The 18048-nt window shown below is 42.7% G+C and overlaps 1 long non-coding RNA gene across 1 annotated transcript in view; it reads left to right on the top strand.

The window, feature by feature from the left end:
* The window catches only part of LOC129657978 (uncharacterized), a 40934-nt gene extending 28856 nt beyond the window's left edge, over positions 1–12078 (top strand). Inside the window, exon 2 of the long non-coding RNA XR_008717193.1 lies at positions 10247–12078. This is a non-coding gene — a long non-coding RNA (uncharacterized LOC129657978). The remainder of the gene's footprint in view (positions 1–10246) is intronic.
* The last annotated feature ends 5970 nt before the right edge of the window (positions 12079–18048 follow it).

The raw sequence follows: 18048 nt of genomic DNA, 5'->3' as shown, positions 1-18048 counted from the left end.
TCTGCTTTATTTATTTATTTTTTTGGCCCCAAAGCACATGCCATCTTAGGTCTCCAACCAAGAATTGAACCCACACCCCTTGAATTGGAAGATGAAGTCTTTTTTTCAAAAAATGTATATACTTATTTACTTATTTGGCTGTGCTGGGTCTTTGGGTTTTCCTCATAGCTCAGTTGATAAAGAATCTGCCTGCAATGGAGGAGACCCCGATTCGATTCCTGGGTCAGGAAGATCTGCTGGAGAAGGGATAGGCTACCCACTCCAGTATTCTCGGGCTTCTCTTGTGGAGCTGGGTCTTAGTTGTGGCACGTGGGATCTTCAGCCTTCATTGCACCATATGGGATGTTTCAGTTGCAGCAGGAAGGATCTTTCATTGAGGCATGCAGGATCTATTCCCTGACCAGGGGTTGAAACCAGGCCCCCCTGCATTGGGAGCCTGGAATCTTAGCTACTGGACCACCAGGGAAGTCCCTGAAGGCGAAGTCTTAACCACTGGACTGCCAGGGAAGTCCCAACAACCTATTTATTTACATGTCAGCCTTTTTTAGGTTATATTGCAGTGGCAACAACCCCCATATCTTAGTGGATTTCAACAACAAAGTTATAATTCTTGCTACATGCTACACCAATCCACCAACTCTGGGTCAAAGCCAGCTCTTAGCTTGTGACTCTGCTCAATTGTCTTCTTCATTCTGGCTTCCAGGCTGAAGGAATAGCCCTCTCTTGGAAGAGTACTCTTTGTGTGTGGTGTGATAGAGCACAGTTTTCTTTTTCTCCTGCCCTCTTTCCTTATGATATTTCCATCCTGGAACATTGATCTGTACCAGTCTAGGATAGTGGAAAAGGGAATTTACCCAAAGTGAAAAGATTTAGAATCTCTGTTGGCATGATAATGCCTTTAGTTTTGCTACAAAAGTGAGGGATGTTAGGAGAACAAGGGTTTTCTTGTGAATGTTTGACTCTGAGTCTGGAAGCAGGAAGTTCTTTTCTCTCATCCCCTTCACCTCCAGAGGGACTGAATATGAGGTGTCTCTACTCCTTAACGCCCCTCCTGTAGTCCCATTTCTCCAGGAGTGAGGGGAAGAAGAAGAATTCTAGAAGGAAGGAAGTGTGTTGAAGAGCTTCTTTCAACAGGGAAGGCAGAAGATGAGGGAAGGAGACCAGAGGCTGGGTTCTCTGGTATCCATCTCTGATGAACTTAGAACCCAGGGGAATAGCTAAAAAGAGCTTTGGCCCAGGCTGCATTGCATGTGTGTGTGTGATTATGAATAGTATGGCTTCTGTTTGCAGACGGTTGTATCTTGTTACCTTTCTTGCTTCCTTAGCTACGGGCATACATACATAAACCCAGTGCATCACACAGATTTAGAAGTAGGCTCCTCCTTTGGTGGCATGATGGAAGATGCTACCATCCCCCCACTCAGCCACTCTGCAGAATTCTGTAACTCTGAAAAATGTACACTGACTAGCTGAAAGATGAAGTCATAATCCTTTGGTCTAAGATCACAGAACCATCAAAAATGACTTCTAGAAAAAATACTAGAGTTTTTTTTGTTGTTGTGGTGGTGGTGGTGACTGGATAATGAGGTGCAATTATAACACCATCCCTTGGAGAATTGCAGAAAAGGGAGAACATGTGCTAGAAGCCAAGGAGTCTTTTCTATATAGTTTATGCTTTGATAAAAATAAGTAGGGCTTCCCTTCTGGCTCAGATGGTAAAGAATCTGCCTACAATTCAGGAGACCCAGGTTCAATCCCTGGGTTGAGAAGATCCCCTGGAGAATTGAATGTTTACACACTACAGTATTATTGCTTGGGGAATTCCATCTACCATGAGAAGGTTTTTTTTTTTTTTTTTTTTTTGCCTCATCAACAGGAGCTCTGGCCACTAAAGGGGTCTCATACACTCAGTGCATTCAGAGAAGAAGCCATCTGTAGACGTGCTGGGTTTGGAAAAGAACCATGCAGAGATCAGTTAGGAAACTGAACGGGGGAGGAGAGAAACCACTCTTCTCAGGCTGAGGAAGGCGTCATGGCAGGCTTCAGCGAATGAAACCAGAACTGGAGGCTTGAGTTTGTTTTTGTGGACTTGTAGTAGTGAGGACGTGTCCTGTTTTCTTGCAAGTGGATAACATGATGGACCCTGGGCTTTTGAAAGGGAACCAGTGTGCAACTGTGTGGACTTGTAATCCTTTACTTCACAATGTCCTGTGACGAGGTGTGTGGTCTGGGAAACACGGAACTGCGGCAAGGCAGCCTGGAGGGTTGAAGAATTTCTTTTTCTTCCTGCCAGCTGCCAAGTCTGGGAAAACAGGACTTTTTCTTCCCCACTGTGTCTCCTTCAGAGAAACGTGTATTTCGTGGCTGTAGGGGGAAAAAAGAGAACATTCGTTTCTACCTCTTACTTCTGTGGAGATGTGTTAACTTGCGAGGAGGAGGAGGTGGCATCTTTTTTATGAGGATTATCCTGGCAGCTCGGGGCAGCACATAATGAAGGGGATTTGCAGATTTGCTGTTGAAAGCTGTGGATATCTTTGCATACTGTTCCCAGCTGAGAGAAAGCTAGCGCTGGCTGCTACAAAGGTCAATGCCAAATTTAAATGCATCTTTTTTAAAAAGATCATTTCCATAGCATTTTATTCACAAACATTGAATGACTTTCTGTTTCTTGGGGAAAATAGTCATTAACATTTTTATTTCTCGCTCATGGGTTATAATTATGTTGTTATAAATATGGACACTTTAAAGAGATCCTGCTGAAGAAAAAATGGGTGTATTTTTGTGCCCATTGCAGAGAAAACAGGGGTGACTGATCTCACTCAGCTGTGATCTCAAATAATTGGCTTTGTATTTGAGGTGGGTAGAAGAGTTTATGTCCATTTAGCTGGAGTTTTGAGCTATTAAAAAGAAAGTGTAACTATAGAGTTAAAAATTTGAAGATAAGTGTCATAATTCAAATTGGTTATAATTATTTTTAGGCTTCCCACATGGCACTAGTGGTAAAGAAGTGCCAGTGCAGGAGATGTAAGAGACATGGATTTGATCCTTGGGTGGGGAAGATCCCCTGGAGGAGGAAATGGCAACATACTCCAGTATTCTCACCTGGAGAATCCCATGGACAGAGGAACCTGGCGGGCTATAGTCCATAGGGTCGCATAGAGTTGGACATGACTGAAGCGACTTAGCATATTATTATTTACATGAAGATGTGTATGCAGTAGATTGGACACTTAAAAACATAGAGATGTTCATTCAATAAAATCATATGGGAATAACAAACATGCAAGGTCGATCAGAGGGAGCTGCTGTGGTGGAAGGGAGGCTGGATGCTTAGAGCCGATCTTTTATTAATATTATTATTATTTTTGGCCACATGACTTGTGGGATCTTAGTTTCTTGACCAGGGATCGAACCTGTTCCCTCTGCAATGGAAGAGCGGAGTCTTACCCACTGGAGCCCACCAGGGAAGTCTGTAGAGCCCGTCTTGTTTGTCATCCTTCCTGAACTCTGGGGTGACCACTTGGGCAACTCTGTGGTATCCCTGGAGTTCTGAGGATCCCAGTGTGAACACACTGGGTTGAAGAGCAGGTTTTCTTTGAATCCCAAGCCTGTGGCATTTGGCCAATACCCCCCAGGTCCTGAGGGGTGACACGAATCACTTGGTGTCTGGGCACAGTGAGTGTGAGCCCTCCTGTCTGATGTGTGTGGGAGTCCCAGAGTTCCAGCACAGACTGGGATTCTGGGGCTGAATGTGGGGGTGGAGAGGGGCCCAGCCACAGCGCCAGTCCTGGAGTGAGGGGAGCTGGGGACAACATCCTGTGTGCAGGGCAGCCCAAGGTCCATAGGAACTTGATACTGAGTATTGCTCATTACCATGTACAGAGGGGTTGAGAGTCAAGGATAGAGTCTGAAGTAAAGGGTCTACACTGGAAGTCGGGTAGGACTGGACTAGAGTCTGACAGCGAGGACAGGAGGCAGGAGGTAGATTTTGGAATACAGGGAGAACGCCCTTATGGGGTTCTGTGGTCTTGCAGGGAGGGAGCTGAAAGGCCCCAGGGGGTCGGGAGAGAGTACTGGCTGTGGGATGATGTGGGTGGGGCTTCCTTATCCTATGGTCAGTTGGGGTCTTGAACACATTGTGAGCCAGCCCTGTGAGATGCCTGTCTCACCTTCCTCCTCTATCTCACTGACTGAGGGTGGGGTCTGATCACAGATGGGCTTCAGAACTTATCTTTGACCAGAATTCAAAGTAATCCCCCTAACCCTGAATAGATCAAGTGAACACCAGTGCCATCCATTTCTATAACATAGACGTCTGTGTCATTGGGATTTTAGTCTTTTGGCAGCTTTTCTGGTACTGTCTTATGGACTCTGTATGGTCCCGGGGCTGCAGAACCCATCTCATAGCCTAAAGTTACATGTACACATGCAAAGACCCTCCCAGGCCTGAGAGGGGGCATGCCTGCTGGGAAACATGAAAGTGGCCACTGTCCATCCTGCTGTATGCCTGGGAGGGTCATCACCCAGGAAAACCAAAGAGCGGGGAGATGGTTGAATGCGGAGGAACAAAAGCTTATGAATCTTCTTTCTACTTTGGGTTTATGAATTATTTTATTTTGTGAATGTCTTAAAAAAGCAGGATCCTCCACTAAGGCTCAACATGACAGACTCCAGGGTAGTTGAAAGCCTTGGTCTTTGAAATACAACCACTTGAGCCTCTGTGATGAGCTCAAGTTTCTCTTAATGAGTTCTTTATCCTTCTTGTGATCTGTGGCTTACATAAAACTGGAGACAACCCTAAAAATCGAGAAGTTGTTTAAACATGAAACTAGAAAGCACTAAATAGAATTTTAAATTTAAAGGAACATTATAGAAAAAAATCTGTTGGCAGTTTAAAGGATGAGGGCTCAAAGCCTGGAGCCTGATATTTCCTGTTTTTCAGGTCTGGGACCATCTGCAGTAGCTATTTGAGGCCTCTGGGGTTATTTTCCAGAACACTCTGGGACTAGGGGGGCTGAGGAGTATCTGAATAAGGAACAGATTCCTCAGACATTGGCTGTCTAGGAGGTTTGGCTGGTCTTTGACTAGTTGGGGTCATATTTCTAAGACCCAAGTGCTATAGGAAAGCTTGAATAGAGACCCCAAATCTCAGGGACCCTCTGGAGTTGATTGACACAGGCTTGTCCAGAGGGGACCAAGTGTAATCTAAAATCAACTAAGTTCCAGGAAACTCAGAAGGGACAGGAATGTCCAGATAACCTTGATGAGATCTGAATTCTGTTTCTCGGACCATAGGCTACAAAAAGGTTTGGGATAGAGTTTTTAAAATTCACGTGGCAAATTGATGGCAGAGTCAGGTTTAGAGCACCTGGCTCTTGACTGAGTCCTGCTTCAGTCATTTTTCATGTCTGTGATGCCACCTCCATCTCCACCTGGCTAGTGTGTGCCCCAAGTTTGCCTTTGTAGGAACCATCTCCTCTCCCTCCCTCTCTCCCTCACTTCGCCGTCTCTCTCCTCCTTTCATCTTTCCTTCCTTCTACCTTCAAGCATTTGGCACTCATGTGTCTGGATCTATGTCATTTTTAGAAAGACAAAGATGAGTAATACACAGTTTTGCTATCTTAAAATCTTAACGTCAAAAGAAATCTGTCAATAAAATGGAGAAATCTTCACCTAAGGACTTATGAGATCAAGGGTCTTCCTAACCATTATCCTATTATCCAAACCATTATTCCTATTATCATTTTCCAAAGGTTGCACCCAGGAGTCTAGAATCAAGTCTAGAACCAAACACATAAGTCTTTTCCTACAGGACAGTACTCTTGATAGGGTCATCGCATGCGTGCGTGCATGCGTGCGTGCATGCGTGCGTGCTCAGTTGTGTCTGACTCTTTATGACGCCATGACTGTAGCCCACCAGGCTCCTCTGTTCATAGAATGTTCTAGGCAAGAATACTGGAGTGGGTTGCCATTTCCTACTCCAAGGGATCTTCCTGACCCAGGGATTGAACTGGCATCTCTTGCATTTCCTGCACTGGTAGGCTGGTTCTTTACCGCTGCGCCACCTGGGAAGCCCCTGATAGGGTTGACCAAGTCTCATTTCAGCTTGTTTCTAATTTTAGGAAATGTTTCAACAGGAGCCCTGTGTTCCAGAAAGGAGGCTGATTGAACTTCTCCCTCACCTACCTAATCACCATGGCCGCAGCAGATAAATGACTGGAAGTGGCAAGGGACAGTTGGATGTTGGAAGGAGGGAGGTAAGGGTGAGAGGGAGGTGGGTAAAGTTTGGGCAGCTGTAGGACAGAGGAGACAAGCCTGGAGCCATGACAGTGTCATGGCAGACATTAGGGACACGAGGCAGAAAGTTCTGATAAGGTCTTAGCAAGGATTCTGAGAGCCGTGAAGCGTGAGTGGGAGCCATAGTCAGGAGTCAAGGAGGGAGCAGAAGCTGATGGGCAAGACAAGCTTGGGTTGGAGTCAAGTGTACAGCAGCCATGGTTGGCCCTGAGCCAGAGCTATGGTATTGAGGAAAGACTGGCTTCAGGAAAGGTTTGTATTCTCGCCTGTGGCTCAGTCAGACACAGGATGTGAATCGTCTCAATGGAGAGCCATGGAGCTGAACAGCTCATCAGGCTGCCTTCCAGCTTTTCTGGGCTCCCTGGAGGTTGTCATGGCTACTGACTTATTAAGAAGGAGATGGAGATGGGGGTCCAGGGAAGGCATCAATTTCACCAAGTTGCTTTTGCCTCCCCCACAACTCACCTCATGACTGACTGTAAAGAGAAAACTCTTCGTGGGCGTTTCATCAGAGAGGTGATTTCAATCCACTTACACAGGGTGACAGAAGAGCCAGTGCATAGCACGGTCACAGGCCCGCAATTTGAGAGATTTTTTTTAAAAAAAAGAAAAAAGAGTCTACAGAGTCCTCCTCGCCCAGTAAACAAAAATGTGTACAGGTGGATGTGGTGATGAGAAAAGCCCATCCGAGGAGACCATTGAAGAAAGGCCTTTATTAGAAAAGGCATTTCCTTAAGTTTATAGCCATTATCTGGGAAAAAGTAAAAGAAGAGAGAAGTATGGCCCTTAAATTTCTGACTCCAGTCATGATGATGCAGTTACTTAGGGAGGAATGATAAAATCCATTTGATATTATGGGAGTAAAAGAACTAATTGGTGCAGTCAATAATGTTAGAAAATCTCCAGCATTTGTCTAGGCATTGGGTAGACAGGTTTTTAAGTTTGATCTCCTTCCACAGCATCTCTCTTAATAAAATATAGGAGCTGTCTCGTTCTGGGAGGAGACCTATTGTCTCCCACACAAAATCCATCATACTGACTCCAGATAGGGACCCTGCCCTCCAATTGTGTCCTGAATCATGCAGTCAGACAGACAAAATCAGATTAACAGGAAAAGGCTTGCTGGCGAGTTGCATGGTTAGATGGGATAAGGGTGGGGGGTATTTTCTCTTCCTCGAGTTGGCCCATGTGCCTGCTATTTACCCGTTTTTCCTTGCTCTGCTCTGTATCACAGGGAGTGATGTCTCTAGATAGGTTCAGCCAGTGGGAGATGCTAGCAGATAATTGTAGGGCAAGGGGAGGGGAGGAATCAGTTGTTTCTTCTCTTGCTCTGTCCTGAGTGAGGTGCCTCTCCTGTGAAATAGCTTCCTTCAGGATGCCCAGCTTTTGTATATGGTGGCCCCCACCCTGGCCCAAAGTCCTCCTGTGGCTCGTGTTTCTGGGCTCTGATGATACCACATTCTTATACAATTTCTCCTGCTCCAGGGTGGTAGCGGGCTTCCCAGATGGCTCAGTTGTGGAAAAAAAAAATCTATCTGCCTTTGCAGGAACCATAGGAGAGATGGGTTTGATGCCTGGGTTGGGAAGATCCCCTGGAGAAGGAAATGGAAACCCACTCCAGTATACTTGCTTGGAAAATCCCAAGACAGAGGAACCTGGCAGGCTACAGTCCACCAAGTTGCAAAGAGTTGGACACGACTGAGCATGGATGCGTTTACTATTTTTTTTTTAAGGTGGTAGTGGATTCCTGGGCTTCCCTAGTGATGCTAATGGTAAAGAACCTGTCTAAAGTGCAGACTTGAGACTCAAGTTCGATCCCTGTGTTGGGAAGATCTCCCGGAGAAGGACATGGCAACCTACTCCAGTATTCTTAGAGAATCCCATGGACAGAGGAGCATTTTGGGCTACAGTTCATGGGGTCGCAGAGAATCACATACGACTGAAGTAAGTTAGCATGCAGTGGATTCCTGCTGTAAGATGGTAAGAAATGGTAAGTGGTAAGAAATGCCTTACCATTTCTTCTTTACTTCCTGGGCTCTTCCATTACTTGTTTAATCAGTCCCCTCAATTAAATTTCCTCTATTTCTAATATCCAGAGTAGTTTCTGGTTTCTTAAGAGGCACCTATCTCGTGGTATTTGTTTGGTCTGGCGGATACTGAGAACATAGACGTTAAGCCATCAGCTTACAAAGCCCTTTGTTTTCTGGCTCTGCTCTAGTGTCCTGACTTCCTCACTTGTAACTTTCCTTCTTGCTCTCTCCTCATCTGCACATTAATCTCCTTTCTGTTCAGTGGTAAGTCAAATTCATTCCTTACTCAGAGCATTTGCACCATTGTCTTCTCTGCCTAGAAATCATTGCCCAGATCTATATGAAAGGCTTTATTCTGGAATCAACCGGATGTCTAGCTTCACAGTTTCAATGGGTTTTCTCTGAGGGCTTCTCCATTGGTTTGGATAATCAAGACTTTCCCAAATTAACTGCTTTGCACATTTTGTTTCCTAAAGGAAAATCCACAAGGACTTGTTTTTGGAGAATCCACTAAATGTATTTGAGGTTCTGTTTTGTTTTTATGACTCTTCAATAGCATAGGACTTTGAAGTTTGCACATCAGATGGAACTGTCAAATTTCATGCGTTAACTGACCTTGCAGTTGTGAAGAAAAATAATCTACATTTTGTTTTTAGCTTATATTTTCTGGATATATTGTGGAAGGTCTTTGTTTTGATTAAAATACATTTGTTGGAGAGCAGCAAAAACATTTGACAAAACTTTGTTTTTAAAGGATGTAGAGAAAGCTGTGGTCAGAGGAGACCATAAAGGCTCCTCTGATGGAGCATATTCAGTCTGAGGGTTCACTGTGAGATTTCCATACATCTGGAAGCATTTGTACTTTCAAAATGCAACTGCCCTTTGGAGAGAGCCTGTCAATTCTTCTCCTGGTTGTGGAATTAGTATTCATACAATTAACTGTCTTTCTGGCTTTTGAGTAGATCGGATTCTGAGGACACTAAGAGTTTAGAGGGAGGGGTAAAGGAAAGTAGGGCTGGTTTCTTAGAAACAGGGGCTTATCCAAAACAGGCTAACCAGGGCACATTGGGGGTTGTGTGCACATGTGTGTATGTGTGTGTGTAAGGATGTGTATATCTGTGCGCTTGCATTCCCTTTGAGTGAGCAGTGCCCAAAATGGTAGTGAGTAGAGACTAGGGTTTTTCTTTTACCATTTTGTCCAGGTCTGTCTCTAGAGGATGTTGTCTTCTCTAGAGCAGGGGTCCCCAAGTCTCTGGGCCACAGACAAGTACCTCCTGTCAGGTCAGCTGTGGCACTGGGTTAGAAGTAAAGTGCACACTAAATATTATATGCTTGAATCATCCTGAAACTATCCCTGATCTCTTCCATTCTCACCCCAGTCCATGGAAAAATAGTCTTTCATGAAATTGGTCCCTGGTACCAAAAAGGTTGGGGACCGCTTCAGAGAACTAAACATTCTGGTCTATGGAGAATGTGTTTTATTTTATTGCCTCTTGCCCTCCTCCCTGAAACAGAAATTCTGCATTGGAAATCCTTGAGTTTGATAAAGAGAAGAACATTCCTGGAATGAAAAGAGCTAGGTTTCTCACTCTGTTTATACACCTCAATGAACATTTTTGTACATTAATACAGTAATTTAATCAAGTGATTGTTCGTGAACATTAATAATAAATATGCAAATCTCATTCTTGAACTTACAGGTACTGGTGGAAATAGTCAAGGGCTAACTTGGTTGTTTATGAAAAAACTTCTATTCTTGTATACTTGATATGCATAAATGAACTTAAGTGTACTGCCATCCATCCGGGAAATCAAAATGATATGCTATCAGCAAGCCCAAACTAGATGGCTGTTTCAATATTCAACCTGTTTACTTTGGGGAAGAAACAGCTGTTCATAAAGCAATTTATATTCAACAGGTGCACCGTGGCTCTGACTAATGGACGTGAAAGGTATGGCTGAGATGATCTTTGACTGTCATTCTGCCATTGCCTCCTGGACCTTCCAAGATTTCTAAAGAAAATGTCATTTACAAAACAATTTTAAAGATTTTTTTGTGTGTTTAATGGCTGTTTGGTTGATTTTCTGGAACTAGGACATGATTTACATCTAGCTAGCAATCAAAACTGTATTTTTATTTTTATTACCACCTATATAGTAATTGGATGGAGAGAGAACAATAGGTTTATTCATTTTTGGTTCTTTTCTCCTTGTTGAATTAATGCATTTCATGTAATTGTTTTTTCATATACTGAAGTTCAGGAAACTTATTTTAGTGATTAAAGTGGGATGACAAATGGCAGTTTAGTTGAATACTGATGTATACCCTGAAATTTGTAACTTGAGGAGACAAGCAGAAGGACAAAATGCCAACATGCCAAGGATGGTGGACTAAAGGATAGACTGAGCCTGCAACCTTGCTATTGTTGAACCACTGTGCTGACCTGGACTGCATTTTCCCTGATTTCCTATTGTGGTAGCTAAATGTCTGTTGCATGAACTCTGCTGTTTGAGGTTGTTTTTGCAGACAAATGCATTCCTAACAGATCTGATTTCTCAAACCAAATTCCTTCCTGCCCATCTCCTCTCCTATCCTGCCCCTCTTCTTATATTCCTTCAGTTAATGGCACTCACCAATTGCCCAATCTCAGGAATATTTCTCAATTTCTTTCACTTATGTACCTACCTCCTTGACAATAGAGACTATTTCTGGTTCATCCTTTCTAATACAATGCCTCACACACAGAAGACATTCAAAATATGTTTGTTGAGCTAAATTAAAGCAATTAGATAGTTGATTTCATGGATTAGCACACAGATGCTGAGTAAAGTGAAGAGTATAATCTTGGGAGATATTTTATTTAATAGACTAGGGTGAGTTTTGATAAGCCAACCTTGCCTCTTATCCTAGAATAGTTTTCTATCAACTAATTTTTTTTGCCTTTTTAAATTATATTTTCCACATAGACAATGTTGGATGAGCACTGTCATATTTTTCTTATTGGATCCTTATTTAAAATTTTTCCATGTTGAAATTCTCCTCTCATGACATTTCTGCTTCATAAATCAGTGCTGTTGATTGTTACAACTGATGTTGGTCTTCCTACATTTACCCTGGCATGCTGCATCTTCATCAAGTCTTTTGCCAATGTCTGCCCTCTTTTTTTGCATTAATTGATTATATTAATCTTATTCTCAGGATCTTGGGTAAGTTCTCTGTCTTTTTATACATGGGATGAAGAGAAAATACGTGAAGGGATTCACAATCTGGTGGGGAAATGGATAAGACATCAGATTTGTAGTGGGAAAAAAACTCCAGGGTTTATGTAGCAGCAATTCCTGTATGTGTGATGTTAATGAAGTCAAGAAACTCAGTCAGTTTTATTTATTTACAATTTTTAAAAGTTGAAGAATAGTTGATTTACGATGTGTTAATTTCCGGTGTGGAGCAAAGTGGTTCAGTTATATATATCTATTCTTTTTCAGATTATTTTTCATTAGACATTATTATAAAATATTGAGTATAATTCCCTATATTTTACATTAGGTCCTTGCTGTTTATTTCATATATAGTAATATGTATATTTAATCGCAATGTCCTAATTTATCTCTCTCACATTTCCCCCTTTGGTAAACATAAGTTTGTTTTCTATGCCTGTGAGTCTATTTCTGTGTTGAAAATAAGTTCATTTGTATCATTTTCTAGATTCTACAGATAAGCAATAAAATATGATATTTGTCTTTGACATTTCACTTTGTTTGATAATCTCTTTGTCCATTCATGTTGCTGTAAATGACATTATTTCATTCTTTTTTATGGCTAAGTAATATTTCATACCACATCTTCTTTATCCGTTCCTCTGTCAATGGTCATTTGCTTCCATGTCCTGGCAATTGTAAATAGGGCTGCAATGAACACTAGGGTGCATGTATCTTTTTGAGTAACTGTTTTCTGCAGATATATGCCCAGGAGTGAGATTTCTAGGTCATATGATTAGCTCTTTTTTTTAGTTTCTTTAAGGAACCTCCATGAAAAAGTTGGCTTCAAGCTCAACATTCAGAAAACTAAGATCATGGCATCTGGTCCCATCACTTCATGGGAAATAGATGGGGAAACAGTGCAAAAAGGCTGACTTTATTTTGGGGGGTTCCAAACTCACTGCAGATGGTGACTGCAGCCATGAAATTAAAAGATGCTTACTCCTTGGAAGGAAAGTTATGACCAACCTAGACAGCATATTAAAAACCAGAGACATTACTTTGCCAACGAAGGTCTGTCTAGTCAAGGCTATGGTTTTTCCAGTAGTTGTGTATGGATGTGAGTTGGATAAAGAAAGCTGAGCGCCAAAGAATTGATGCTTTTGAACTGTGGTGTTGGAGAAGACTCTTGAGAGTCCCTTGGACTGCAGGGAGATCCAACCAGTCCCTCCTAAAGGAGATCAGTCCTGAGCGTTCATTGGAAGGACTGATGTCAAAGCTGAAACTCCAATACTTTGGCCACCTGATGCAAACAGCTGACTCATTTGAAAAGACCCTGATGCTGGGAAAGATTGAAGGCAAGAGGAGAAGGGGACAACAGAGGATGAGATGGTTGGATGGCATCACTGACTCAATGGGCATGAGTTTGAGTAAACTCAGGGGGTTGTTGATGGACAGGGAGGCCTGGTGTGCTGTGGTCCATGGGGTTGCAAAGAGTCGGACACGACTGAGCAACTGAACTGAACTGAACTGATACTGTTCTCTACAGTGGCTGCACCAATTTATATCCCCAAAAACAGTGTAGAAGAAACCCAATCAATTTTGTTTTTTTACCTTGGCATCACCGACTCAATGGACATGAGTTTGAGGGACTTTGGGAGATGGTTAAGGACAGGGAAGCCTGGTGTGCTGCAGTCCCTAGGGTCACAAAGAGTCAGACATGACTTAGCGACAGAACAGCAACAATATTTAAAAAAAGAATCAGAGTTACATCTATCCTGTTCAGCTCACAAAACTGTTGTGAGAATCACGAATCCTGCTTACATCATGTGTCTATTCTAGGATGCAGTGACTTGCACTTGAACCACAAAGATAGAGCAAGATTATCATAGAAGGAGAGAATGAGCCACAGTGGGAGGAAAGTTGGAGAAATAATAAATAAATTTCCCAGAGAGCTAGCTTATAGAAACCAGCCATACCGAGACATCTCTTGTGCTTGAGAAGAGTGGTCAATTTATTCTTTTCTATATTATGTGATAGAAGTTAGTAAAAGATGGAATGGGAGAATAAATTGCTTTCAGCAATTTGAAAACCCTTGATAAGTTCCAAGTCCTGTTTAGTTTTTCTTGGGATGGCTACACTTTAGCTCTTGACCTCAGAGTCCAAACCTCTGTAGACCTTTGTCCAACCTTTTCATGTTACAGTAAAGAAACTGAGATTTAACAAAGGGAAATGACTTGCTTTGATCTTAAGGCTGATCAGTGTACAGGGCTTCCCAGGTGGCACTAGTGGCAAAGAAAGCGAAAGTGAAAATGGAAGTGAAGTTCGCTCAGTCGTGTCTGACTCTTTGCGATCCCATGGACCATACAGTCCATGGAATTCTCCAGGCCAGAATACTGGAGTGGGTAGCCTTTCCCTTCTCCAGGGGAATCTTCCCAACCCAGGGATCGAACCCAGGTCTCTCACATTGCAGGTGCATTCTCTATCAGCTGAGCCACAAGGGAAGCCCAAGAATACTGGAGTGGGTAGCCTATCCCTTCTCCAGGGGATCTTCCCAACCCAGGAATTGAACCGGGGTCTCCTGCATTGCAGGTGGATTCTTTACCAAATGAACTATGAGGGAAGCCCACTGGTAAAGAACTCACCTGCAAAAATGCAGGAGACCACAAGAGACTTGGGTTCGATTCCTGGGTCAGGAAGATCCCCCGGAGGAGGGCATGAACAACTTGCTCCAATATTCTTGCCTGGAGAATCCCATGGATGGAGGAGCCTGGAGGCTACAGTCTATAGGGTTGCAAAGAGCTGGACATGACTGAAGTGACTTAGCACACATGCAGTCAGTGTATAATCAGGACCTAGAACTCAGGTCTCTTAGCTGCTGTGCTGAGCGATCCAACCATGTTACAATCATTTGTAATATATTTCCTAGTAATTCATTACTAGAAAGAGTTCAAGCACCAAGAATTTTTGAAAGACTTACTTTTTCATTTTAACAAAAATGAGAGAAAATTTTAATTTATCCCTATAGTCATGCTTTTACCCTTATTTACGGTCTGTCGTTTTGTGAAGAGAAGGAACAGTGGTGGGGATTACATTCCGCTTTGGGTGCATCCATGAAAGTGTTTTGCCTGTGTGAGCATCAGTTGTGTCCCAACACAAAAGGTTTAAATATCACAATGTCAAATCATGAGATGTCAAGAGAGCCTCTGAGCATCTGCCCTTCTGTGATTTATTTTTCCTTTAAAGGGAAAAACGTGACTTGATTTTCCCTGGACATAGTGTCGGATGGAAAAGGACACTATGCCCTAGAACACCCACTACTCAAGAGGCATCCACTAATTATTCATTTCCCTTTTTTCATCTGGAGCCTTGGCTCTCATTGGATATTTCAGCTGCAAATTTCTGCATACTAGTTTATTAATTTCATTGTACTTTCATTTCTTAAAAAATATCTCAGAGCTTATATGTGTCAGATACCAAGAGGTATAGGTAACCAAATAAAGAATTTGCTGGTGTTTATACTCCTCTACCTTTAGTTTCCCAAAGTGAGTACAAAATGATTATTATTATTAGTTTTTTTCAAAATACTGGAACAGTATTAAGACTCTAGTGTGCTATTATAATGATTAGCCCTCTTTGGCAAGCTGCGCTGTAGCACACATTAGAACACACAGTGAAGTCAAGTACATTTAAGTGGGCCTTCAGTAACTATTGATAACGGTGGTGATGATGATAGTGATCACTGCAACAGAATGACGTAATCATGGCACCTTGCAATTTGTGGTAAACAATGGAAATTACATAGCAACTTCTGTTGTTGTCATCTTCCACACAAGTGCCTGAAAACATTAATTAACTGGAGAGATTGCTGCAAAGTCTCTTGGCAGCAGACAGCCTTTAATCCAGGTAAACAGTAGAAATCAGTATTAACAGGATGTCTGGAATAAACCATTAATTGTATGAATTACAGTGTATCATGGTTATTATCAATCTCCAAAGAGGGACCTCTTGGGGGATAAACATCTCTGGAGGATTTCAGGGTGAGGTTAATGTGGTACTGAGAACTGGACAGGGTCAGTGTGGACTCTATTGTTTGATCCAGCATCCATTAAGCTGCATCTCTGATGAATCATGATGGCACTGCATCCCAGTGGTCCAAAGGCTTTTGATGTCATTAGCTACTCCGAGGCTGTGGGCAACTGGTAAGAGGACTATAAGTCAAGTGCAAAGGAAGAGTAGCTGCTCTAATTGTGTTACCAAAGAATTAGATCTGGATCTGTTGCAAAACCTGGGGCTTGTCTGTTCCCATCTCACGTAATTATTTATTGGAGGGACAGATGAATGCTTGCTTCACAGATGACTAGGGTAATAGGATCCTTGGCCAGCCCAACAGATTCAGATTTTATACACAAATCTGTAAAATCTTATTTAATGTGTCCTGATGTGGCATTTTGGCCAATCACATTTTCTTTATACTCTGAATGATTTCACACAAGGGAGCTACTTCAAATCATATGTCAGGCAAAACAACATCACTTATGAATCTCTTCTCCCAAGTCTTGGGCAAGAACCCATTTTCCTCAAATTCGGGCCTTTGGAATATTTATTTCAAATTAAGACTTGAAAAAAGAAGTGAAATAGTATCAATATTGTTTTGTTACTTGCCATATCTGTCTTCTGCAGGGAGGGCCAGGGGTGGTAAAAGTGAGAGGTGGAAAGTGGCAAAGTAGAAATTGATCAGTTTTGTTGGGGGTTGGGGGAGTTGTGGGCTGAAGTCTGTGTTGATGTGGAGTCAACTCACTGGCCTGAGATGACAGTGTGAAGCGGTCCAGGTGTCTCTCAGTAGGGAAGGGAAGAACGTCTAGACATAAATTATAATACACCTTTTTTTCCCGGAAAAAAATAATTTTAAAATTATTCCATGTGTTCCCACAGCTCAGATGCCTAGACCTCACCCAATAAGCTCCAACAGCTGCCTGGAGGAGGCAGTGAATCTTCTTAATCACCATTGAATGTGGGGAGTTTTTACCCATTTTTAAAGATGAAAATACTAGAGAAGAGACTTTACAAGTGGTTTGCATGAGTGATGATGCTATTTAATCCTCCAAACACACCTGCGATGTAAATTGCATTCTTAGCTTCATTTTACATATGAGGAAACTGAGGCTTAGAGATGTTACATCAATTACCTGAGGTTTCACAGGCACTCCCCTCAGTTTGCCCTGAAAGCCTGTCCTGCTGGATCCTTGGTTGATCCAGATGGGGAAATGAGGCTCAGAGAGGTTCAGTGAGTTATTCAAGATCACACAGTATGTAGCAGAACTAGGATCAAGTTTAGGTTAAATATTTCTAAGTTCAATGCTAATGCAGTGGTGTTCTGTTTTTCTCATTCTTCCAAACTTGAAGGACATCACTTTGCAGAGTGGCCTCAATGGTGGCACCCACCTCATTTGAAACAGCCCCCTGAGTCTGATATCTTTTTCAACCCATATTCCTTAAAACACAGAAAATTAGGCCAAGCTTAAAGACTAGAGTTTTATTGAGAAGGGTAACTGCAGGATACTAAGTGGGGAAAGGAAGGTGAGGCAGGAGGGATGTGGGATGAGAGAACACAGCCAGGCACTCACTCATGTGGCAGGTTTCTAACCAAACCATAAAGGACCACAGCCCCTCAGACGAAGAAGGAAGAAGAATTCTTCTGACAGCTCTTTCCCATTTTCTGTCTCTTATGCCTACTGTTTACGCCATGAAACATTAACTAACTCCCCTGCAGTTCTGGGTTTGTTACCTGGCTTCTGCAGGCAGCTGCTGGAGACATTAGAGCTTTTGCGGATCTGGTCGGATTAGATCTGGGCACCTGAGCCATTGCTTCTAGCTGAGTATGACCTTCACCTGGACAGAGGCCAAGATAGGCAACAAAGCTGGCAGGCGAAGTGGTCAGGGTCCAGGAGATAGATGAGGGTGAACAGATCTGGGGAGAGACATAGCTGTGTGTCAGACACTGTCAGGCTATCCTCTGGCTATCATACCATAGCAATGGGCCTTCTTATAAGACTGAGGTACTCTCATTTTGTCCCTGAGAGGGGAGGTAAAAAGTCTATTGCTCACAGAATCCATGTCACTTGCAATCTTCTAAAAAGGCTAAAAGTGGGTTAGTCAACTAAGCTACTAACTGTAGCTAATCCCAAGGACATAAGTGATACCCATCACCAGCCTCTTTAACCACCCATTTTAGATTTCTTTCTCCTTAGGCAAGCACACTGGCTGGTCTCGGTTGCTAGTCTGGTAGGAATTCCAGCTCTTCCCTCCCCAAGTGTTCTGAGTGCATCGGTACTTTGTGGTCTTTAGGAGTTACCATAACTGTCCATGAAGAGTTATTACTAAGCAATGTGAGTACTAAGAAATGACCTCCTGAATCCCCTGGGTTCAATAACTAATCCTTTCATCTTATTGTGTAGTTGTAAACTGAATGCCTTGTGGTAATCAGTGCTGATTACATCAGCAGGAACAGCACCGGTGCCAT

The sequence above is a fragment of the Bubalus kerabau genome, chromosome 7, assembly GCF_029407905.1.
Source record: "Bubalus kerabau isolate K-KA32 ecotype Philippines breed swamp buffalo chromosome 7, PCC_UOA_SB_1v2, whole genome shotgun sequence".
NCBI lineage: Eukaryota > Metazoa > Chordata > Mammalia > Artiodactyla > Bovidae > Bubalus > Bubalus kerabau.
The sequence above is the reverse complement of the archived record's forward strand: the minus strand, read 5'-3'. Positions and strand labels throughout refer to the sequence as shown.